The sequence below is a fragment of the Ruditapes philippinarum genome, unplaced genomic scaffold (assembly GCF_026571515.1).
Source record: "Ruditapes philippinarum isolate M1 unplaced genomic scaffold, ASM2657151v2 ctg147_1_1_1_1, whole genome shotgun sequence".
Classification (NCBI taxonomy): domain Eukaryota; kingdom Metazoa; phylum Mollusca; class Bivalvia; order Venerida; family Veneridae; genus Ruditapes; species Ruditapes philippinarum.
Window position 1 is genome coordinate 269,486 of NW_026863615.1, and position 9,165 is coordinate 278,650.

The 9,165-nt window shown below is 31.5% G+C and overlaps 1 protein-coding gene across 1 annotated transcript in view; it reads right to left on the bottom strand.

Annotated features, from left to right (window-relative positions):
- The window catches only part of LOC132722725 (thymocyte selection-associated high mobility group box protein TOX-like), a 72,728-nt gene extending 63,563 nt beyond the window's left edge, over positions 1–9,165 (bottom strand). The window contains exon 1 of the mRNA XM_060707258.1: positions 9,045–9,165. The gene's annotated coding sequence lies outside the window, so the exon portion shown is untranslated. The remainder of the gene's footprint in view (positions 1–9,044) is intronic.

The window sequence follows — 9,165 nt, forward strand, 5'->3', positions numbered from 1 at the left end:
TCTTGATAGGTCCTCACTGTGTATTTTGCTGTAACTTTACAATATATCTGTTATGCCCCATATTTTACAGTAAATTTATCTATTCTAACTGCATACTTTCTCCTTTGTTATTCTGCATAATGTTTATATATAGGATAACTTAAATATCTTGACAAATACCGTTTTTTTTCTACAGCATTTTGGGATTATGGCCCAACGCCCAAAATTGGGAATTTTTACAATGTTTTAAACAAATATGGAAGAACTCACAGAGCATCAAATAAAATACCAATAAGCACAATATTACAACTTAGAATGTAAGATTACAATTTTCTATGGCACAGTTCATTTAAATGTAACAAAATGAAAATAATTTTATTTCCTTGAATTAGGAATAATAAAATCTGACATTACTTCAGCATTATGTCTGATGACATATGATTATATAATATCTCACATAATCATAATGTTCAACTGTCTTCAAAAGTTAACGTGCAACATCACAGAGTTCCTTCATTCTTACAAGAAATTCAGTAAGGAAGCAAGCAATTTTTTCAAATTAATTCTTTGTAAATTTAACTTCTGTTTTAAGTAAACAGAAAATTCAAATGATTGGAGAAGCTCAGACAAGATTTCTAAGAGTTCACAACTGCTAAAAATACTCTAAGAATCAAATAAAAAATCACATTTTTGTACTAATTTTAGCTTGAATTTCGTTAAAAGCATTTAAACGTTCGCTGTCCATTTATGGATCAATTTCTTCAATTAGAGTAATTATTCTGGAAAAACAGAGTGAGCGAATAATCTCGAATTTTGTACATATAGGCAAGTTATTGGTGACATAGATTTGCATATAAATCTTAAAAAAAAAAAACAACTATGTTTACCTCAATGAAGTTCTTTAAATTTTATTTAAAAAAATACGTAATGACAAGCAAGTGTGGCAATTGGATGGAAAGACTGTTACTAGGGCAAGTCGCCTCTGCAATATTTATGGGAGCATAATTATAAAACTGGTGAAAAACAAACTTAACCCTCTTTTTAATAACCAGACATCTTCCAAGTTCAGCTGAGATAAATTACGGATTCAATTACTAAAAGACACTTTCAATAGAAGTCATAAATCATAACTTTTTTTTTTCATATCAAAAAATAATTTCTAATATCTGATTAACTGCACACTCAACTTGTAACAAAATAGTAAAATCTGACTACATTAACCTTGTGTCAATTAGCTCAAGATACGAATCAAACCGGTTACTTCAATCTGCTTATCATGGGTAAATCTGAAAATGCAATATGTCAGCCTATTCATCTAAAATACACAAAAACCTGTTATGCAATATTACTAATTACTTGGTTTACCAGACAAAGACCTAAATGTGGTTTCAACCTCAGTCCGGCAGTCATTAAAGCGTAAAACAGTTGCCATGGAAATTTATGACTTTATTTCCATAAACCAAAAAAACCAATCAATTTATTAAAAAATTTTCAAAGCTAAATAAATTATAAAAATGTAATCTTTTTTTTAATCTAAGTGTCACAATGGATTGGAGTAAATCATACCTAAAAAATTATGAAGAAAAAAGAAGATTCTCCCCACAAACTGTTTTTGTAGCATTAAATTATCAACCCTGAACATGCCAAATTTCTTAAATGAACTTGTCCTGTTTCCATTCTGGAACAGACCATTATCAATTTTGGTGGTATCAAGTCGAAAATTTCAAGTTTGACACCCGATAGTAGAGCCTGGTCTGACCATGCAGAGGTGCAATTTGTTTGCTGGAAAAAGCATCAGCAGGGTAAAGGTCAAGCAATTATTGTAGTTGTTTTTAACTTTTCATTCATGATAGCAATTGAAGGAAAATTGAAACTTCATTCATAATACTGTAATTTGTGGTATTCACATAAATTTGCTAAATTGCTTAAGTATACGGTTTTCTTATTCCATCTTTATTATTATTATTTAAAGTAAATCTTCAGTCTAAGAAACTCATACGATTTGAATAAAATATGGAAAAAAAATTTATTACATTTTAAGATTTAAGGTATTAAATATTTATGTTCCACACTTTTATTAATGGCTATTTATATTTATTTTACATTTATTTTCATATTTAATATTTTAAAATCATGTGTTTTATAACCTGGCTGTCGAAATCAGAAGAAGAACCCATAGGATAAATGTGAATTTAACAAAAATCATATCCATGGCACATGTTAAAATGTGAATATAATAATAGTTTGATTTTTCAAACAGACCAGGTGCAGCTGTGAGTGTGGCAGAAGATCTGCTGGTAACATTGCCTGGCAACAAACAAGAGGATCAAAAGTTTAATCCCCCTCTTTTCCAAATATTTTATTTTTCAACAGGTTTCCAGGTATGACTTAAAAAGAAAGAATGAAACATGATCTTATACAATATAGCCTAAGAAACAAATAAAAATTTTCTTTTTACAGCAAGGGTAATCAGGAGTTTTACAGGAATAAAAAATGTTGTTTTTTTTAGCATGTTACATGCTAATCACCTCAAGAAAACAAAGGGTAATATAAAAATTACTTAATTATAAAGGTAGCAAAATGTAAACAAAGTAGTATTTTGACTTCCATATACAATACTTTATCACTTTGATTTTACTGATTGCCAAAGCAATAGAAGCAAAAGATGATTCAAATAATTGGTTAATGAGTAACTTTTAAAACCTATGGTCGAACACCGAAAATAAAAAGCTTTCGAGAATAAAAAAAAGCTTTTCCAGAGCTCCAGATAGCGTGCGTATAAGCGTAAAATACGCATAGAAAATCTAAAATACGCATCAATTTCAAAATTCGTGTGTCAAAGTTACGCACAACAAAATGAAAATACGCTTGTATGTCAAAATTTAAGCGTGAAAGAATAATTCTAGTGTAAACATTTGATATTTAGAAAGAAGATGTTTTGAGCATTAAAATACAATATATTTCCATTTTTTAAAATTCTGTTGTCAACAACGCATGTTAAAAACGAAAGTAGCAGGAAGTACAGAAGGGAGGTAACTCCTGTAGATCAACCTCTGCAATTATTGATAAAATTTGTGCCAGATAATCATTGTAGGAGTTAACATAGTATCAAGTTTGTTAGGCATCTATTTACATGCTTATGCCTCAATATAAACAAAAATATCTTTTACTTTCTTTCTCTTAATTTTGTTGGAACATAATAACATGTTTTTCACCTGCAGTTTTGTACTCAATATTTTCGTACCCAGTCTACAGTTACGGACAATTTTCTCTCAGACCCATACTTTTTTAAGGAAAGATAAAAAAATCTTGTTTATTTTTTTTAATTCTAATTTCAACTATAATTGTTCAAACTGGAGTGCATGATAAGGTACATGCCAACAGAAATAAAGAAAGAAAAATATTGACTCATAAGAAATAAAATAATTTCAGGGCCTCCACTAGTGGAAGTTTGGGAGTCATTTACTCCTCTATTTTGGCCTGTGACTTCCAAAAATTTTATACTCTACCTTCTTTACCTATATAATGTGACTTCCAACATCAGAGATTTTGAAGTCTTTGACTTCCAAATTTTGAAAATGGAAGCCTTGATAATTTTGATGTGTTTCCTAAACTTGAGTTCCAGTATACTCTGGAAGTCTGACTTTACAGGGCATGTTTTATATTGTTTGACATTGAATCAGTATTTTATTTGTAAATGTTTTTTCTAAAAAAATGAGAAAATAAACAAACAAACAAAAAATATAAGTTTAATTTGTTTAAAAAAATGCAAAATGCTTTTTTGACAGATTTTACCCCTTAAGTTTTTCAGAATTTGCATTTTACCCCTCACTCTAAATTTTGAGGGGTAAAAACCCCTTGGCCAAAAAAATTATCTGGAGCTCTGTTTTCTAAGGCATAATGGGCCTTTAATACCATGCTCATTAAAGAACTAGTGAATGAGTGATTCATCTCACTAGCCTATTATTCTATTACAGTTACACTATCCTTTAACTAATCAACTAATCATCTTCAGTGATCCAATAATAACAGCAAATCCAATAGTTACAAATATCTGTTATCCCCCTTTGTCTATTAATTGGCAAAATATAATTCTGTAGTGACAGAGCACACTGACTATAATACTTCAGACACATTTACATTCTGTATAATATTTCTGGCCGAACACTTATTTTATTCTCTAGAATTTATCTGTTACCTTCCATGAATTATTACCATCTTATTTTTATCATTTTTTAAATCCAGTATACTGTATAGTTTTAATTACGAAACTTTAATGATGAGACTTTCGGGCATGACACACCAGAAGATAGTGGTGTCAGCAGGGCTTTTTTTCACAGTTTGGGGAAGCAGCCCAGCCCTTAATTTTGGGGAAAAATTACAAGGTATATTTGCAAAAGGGGAAGAAAAAACTTGATGTAAATTCAATTTTTGGGGAAAACTGCATGATTTTAAAGAAATTTTCTTTGGGGAAGCAGCCCTATACCGGCCCCTGTTATAGAAGGTAAAAAGGCCCTGGTCAGGGTTAGAAAAAATGCTGAATGTTTAAATAACCACCCAATAACCGTGTTAAACATTCAACTATACTATAAAATCTTCAAGATTTTCAACGTAACCTCTGTTTCTTCATGACAAGATCAGTGTCTATTCTAGGATTCGAAAAACGGGGGATTTTTGTCGCAAACTGAGAATTTATTACATTTGTTGATCTTTCCCTTCTTTCTCTTTTTAAAATTTTCCCCCTGCCTCTGAAAAAATAGGGGGGAATTCTCAAAAATATGAGTGAATCCCCCAATCCCCCCTCCTAGAATAGACACTGCAAGATACAACATTTTGTTCGTATTTGTTGCTCTCAAAATGATTTGATTACAATATATAACTGAATATGGGGTAACTATTTTCAGTTAGGGCAGTATCGCACTTGATCATTGTTTAATACAACTAAAATACAAAAGAATTGTCAAGAAAAACTTTGGAAATATTTAGAATCGATTTAAGGTATGACCCACCTAATGGGCGCTATAAGGAACTGTAAAATTGAAAACATAGGTCAGTTATATTCCTTTAAGGACACCAGTATGCAAAATTTACCATATGGTTTACGAGTAATGGGGTTTTTTTTACATAAAACTTGGCTATTAGTACGGCTAATTTTCAGAAATGAGAATCTCTAAATAATCTATTATATCATCATTATAAAAAATCTTTTCCTATGGATCATTGTTATAAAACAAATAATAGCATTCAGCAAACAAATCACACAAGCAAAATGTTTGTTTCTACTCGGGCCTTATTCAAAATACCCTTAAAATTTACTACAACGGATGGCTGCTTTCAAAGTTTTCCTAAATTTTCTTATAAGTACACTGGAGCCGCGATATAGCGCTCTTCAATATAGCACTAATCTCAGTACAACGCTCACATGCCTTGGCTCCCAAAAAAAAAATCGTATTTTTCACCGATAATAATTTTTTTTCATGTATATCAATACCGCACCTTATCCACTATAACGCTTGTTCAATGTGTCAGTCGAGTGCCATTAACAGTCATAATTACGTCACTCATGATCAGAAGGTGTGAAGTCATTAAGGTAAGGCTCCCACGTTTACAATTTTTTGTAAACGTTTACACGATTGTTAAGAACCGAAACGATACCGTTTAAACGGTGGTACTTCTATGTACTATACTTCACCATGTATTCAAGCTGCTAAATGATGAATTACTTTATATTTTTAATACATGTACAAATAAATAATGTTCAGGGCTCATCACGATTGAGTCGGCACACATTTTCTGCATTGTATCCCCATTTCGCTCTTGAGCAACAAAGGTAAATCAACTTTACCAAAAATGTATTATATCACGAGCGATTATTGCACGGTGATGCTGTCTAGAGGTTTGTAACCACCCATTTTCTGTTTTTTACTTTGGAATAAATCAATTAGAATTAATAGAATTCATGATTACAGGCAATGATTAATATTTTTTGTAAGACAATATGGTCATTTCGATTAAACGGTAAAATATTTCGTAAACGTTTACGTATGAAAATCGAAACAGATCCGTTTAAACGTGTAACCGTGGGGGCCTTGGAAGTCATACACAGGTAAGCGTTTATCCGCTCTTTTGTTCATTTTGAACTGTTGATCAGTCAGCTATCAAACTGTTAGCTAAGACATGCAAACACCGAAGAGTTGAGTAAATCACACAAGCGTACAATTAATTTTAAAAAGCATGCACTTTTGATCTATCGGCAAAAAAGTTGTTGAAGATGACTGATTTTTTCACAAGAGACAGCAGAAAAGACGATTAATTTAGTCCCATCAACTAGGTATCAATTTTCATGACTACACGTAACTCACATTAACACCGTTGTTTTACTGGAAATTTATAAACAATAATACATTTGTGGTTTATATTTTTAATTCGTAAATTTCATGTTTATATTAAACATATTCAGTAAAGCTTTACAAAATATTAAATAATAATATATAAAAAAGTTTGGACTGCAGATATCCATTGATAGGTAAGTAAGCAATCATTTCCACTAATAAGCGTTATATGTTTCGGCGGTGGGTGGGGTAAAGCGATACTTTCGCTATAATTACAAAATGAGCGTTATAAAAAGTTACTCGTTACAACACTGTCTTTCTAAAGAGATCATGGACCCCAACATGAGCGCTATAACGGAGCTCCAACTTGTATATTGGTTGATCGTGTCAAATATAAAAGACTTTTACCGTGTGTTTTTATTTTATTAGACTTTGAAAATATCAGGTATCATATTTTATATTAAATTTGGCATTATTTAGCCAATAAATAATCATGATAATTATTACATGAAAATTAAACATTCTTTCCAAGAGTGATCCAAGAGACACATAAATAATGCTAAAAGAAAAAAAGTTGCCTGTAATCTGGGCTTTGAACCTGCGCCCCTCAGTTCTAATGCAGTTGACGGGTTCTAGCCTATTTGAAGAGATAATACATTAGGGGGCTCATACCTTAGTAGTCTTCCTCGGTTACAGATAACAGTGACTATTCTAGGATTCCAAAAATAGGGGGGATTTTTATCGAAAAGTAAGAATGTATAACATTTGTAGACCTTTTTCCTTTTTTTTTCTATGTACAATTTTTGTCCTGCCTCTAAAAAGTAGGGGGGAATTCTCAAAAATATGAGTGAATCCCCCCATCCCCCCTTCTAGAATAGACACTGCAGATAATTGAATATTCTAACCTGTTTTTCGCTGAAAACCTACTGTACCTGTTAAAATATGACACTCCTACTTTAAATGTGGATTTGTTTCGATCCCTTCCCTTGCAAAAACCAGAAGTGTTCGTACACCTGGTAGTTTGCACTTGACAGTACCGTTCATGAACTGTTTAGTGAGTGAGTGAGGCTCAATCAAACCGAGCCTGAATGCAACTTTTCAAGTTTGCCATTTTGGGCTTTCTTTAGGGATTCTTATTTTCTTTTTTTTTTTTAAAGTTTTGTTGGAGGAACTTTTAGATTTATTTTTTTGCTACTTTGTCGTTTGAAGCTACATCATTACATGTATCTTAAAAGGGCCCGTACGGCTAGCCAAAAGTTCTAGCCGTACGTGAGTCACGTACGACTAGCAAGGACACACTGTATTGGCTAGCCGTACGGCACTTTTCAATATTATATGGAAGTTGAAAATGCATATGTTCAATATTTTAAGACTTTAAGCGAGGATTTCAACCAAGAAACAGCAATTGTCTTTCGTATGTTTACTTTTTAGAGATTAATCGCAGTTAAATAACATCAATTGAAATAGTTTGATAATCCTCTTTTGTTTCATTAAGTTTAATTTTTAAATTGAAAAAAAAACAAACAAAAAAAACACCGGAAATAATCGTTGTTGGGCTGTGATAATTGCGTCAATTACCGACGGTAAAGAAGTTTGTCCATCATATATTAAGGAAAGTTTGCATGTTCCGTGAAACGCATTCTAAAATTCTATTGTCAGTCCCTGGGTAGGCTTTAATTAAGGCTAATTAATTGATTGTGCTTTTATGTTCGATATTTATCTACTGTATTTGAAAATTATTATTTTTTTTTTTTTGCTTTTCACCGTTTTTTTTTTTTCAATATTCTTTTTATTTATTTATTTATTTATTTATTTCACCCCGATCATTATTTATTCGATCCATTTGTTCTTAATTAACAAAAAAGATTTAATAATTCATCTAAAATACAAATTTTCATACAAATAAAACAACAAATCATAAGCATGAAAATCAAAAACGTTATAACTTATAACATGCAATTTTGACAGATAGATTATACAACGCTTGTTAGTATTCATTTTTTTTTACAAAATGGCGGAGCATCTTTATTAAAGTGAACAAACTAGGACAAATGCGGAGACTTGATTTAAATCCTCGTTTAAAGACACAAAATAACATATGCATTTTCGACTTCCATATAATTTTGAAAAGTGCCGTACGGCTAGAAAGTGCGTCCTGGCTAGTCGTACGTGACTCACGTACGGCTAGAACTTTTGGCTAGCCGTACGGGCCCGTACAGCTAGCCACTTCCATCTTAAAATACAACACTCACATGCTCACTGATTGGATGACCGAGTCTTATTTCGGGAAGTCTGAATAACATAGTAGATAGTACAATTGGAAAACAGTGTCTTTCATTTTTGGCGATTTAACCAATTTTGAAACAATCGAAATTAAAAATCAATAAATTTTTGAAAGACAGCATACGATGTTTGTTTTTGGCGAAAATCATTTCGTTTTAACGACAAAACGATGCTTATCACGAAACTCTAATTTTAACTAAGCGATTATCAATAAATATTTTTAATAATAAAACCGCTTGTTGCTCATCTACTTGTATTCCTATTTATAACCATATTTTGAATCTATAGGCTAAACTTGTCCGAATCATAGGAATAGTCGGTTTCTATACCAGTTTGGAAAATTTCACGTTAATATATATCAACATTTATCAAGGAAAGAAAACGATGTATAGAGAACATTGCATAAATTACAATATTTTTGTTTAAAAAAACTTATTTAAATTTACCTACCTTTACCTGAACTGGCTAATTTTTGTTTTTTAGAGAAACACACGAGACTAATTAACTATTTACGAATACTTTTTACGGACGCCGTCATCGCATCAATCCATCCGCCGAGCGGGGATTCTTC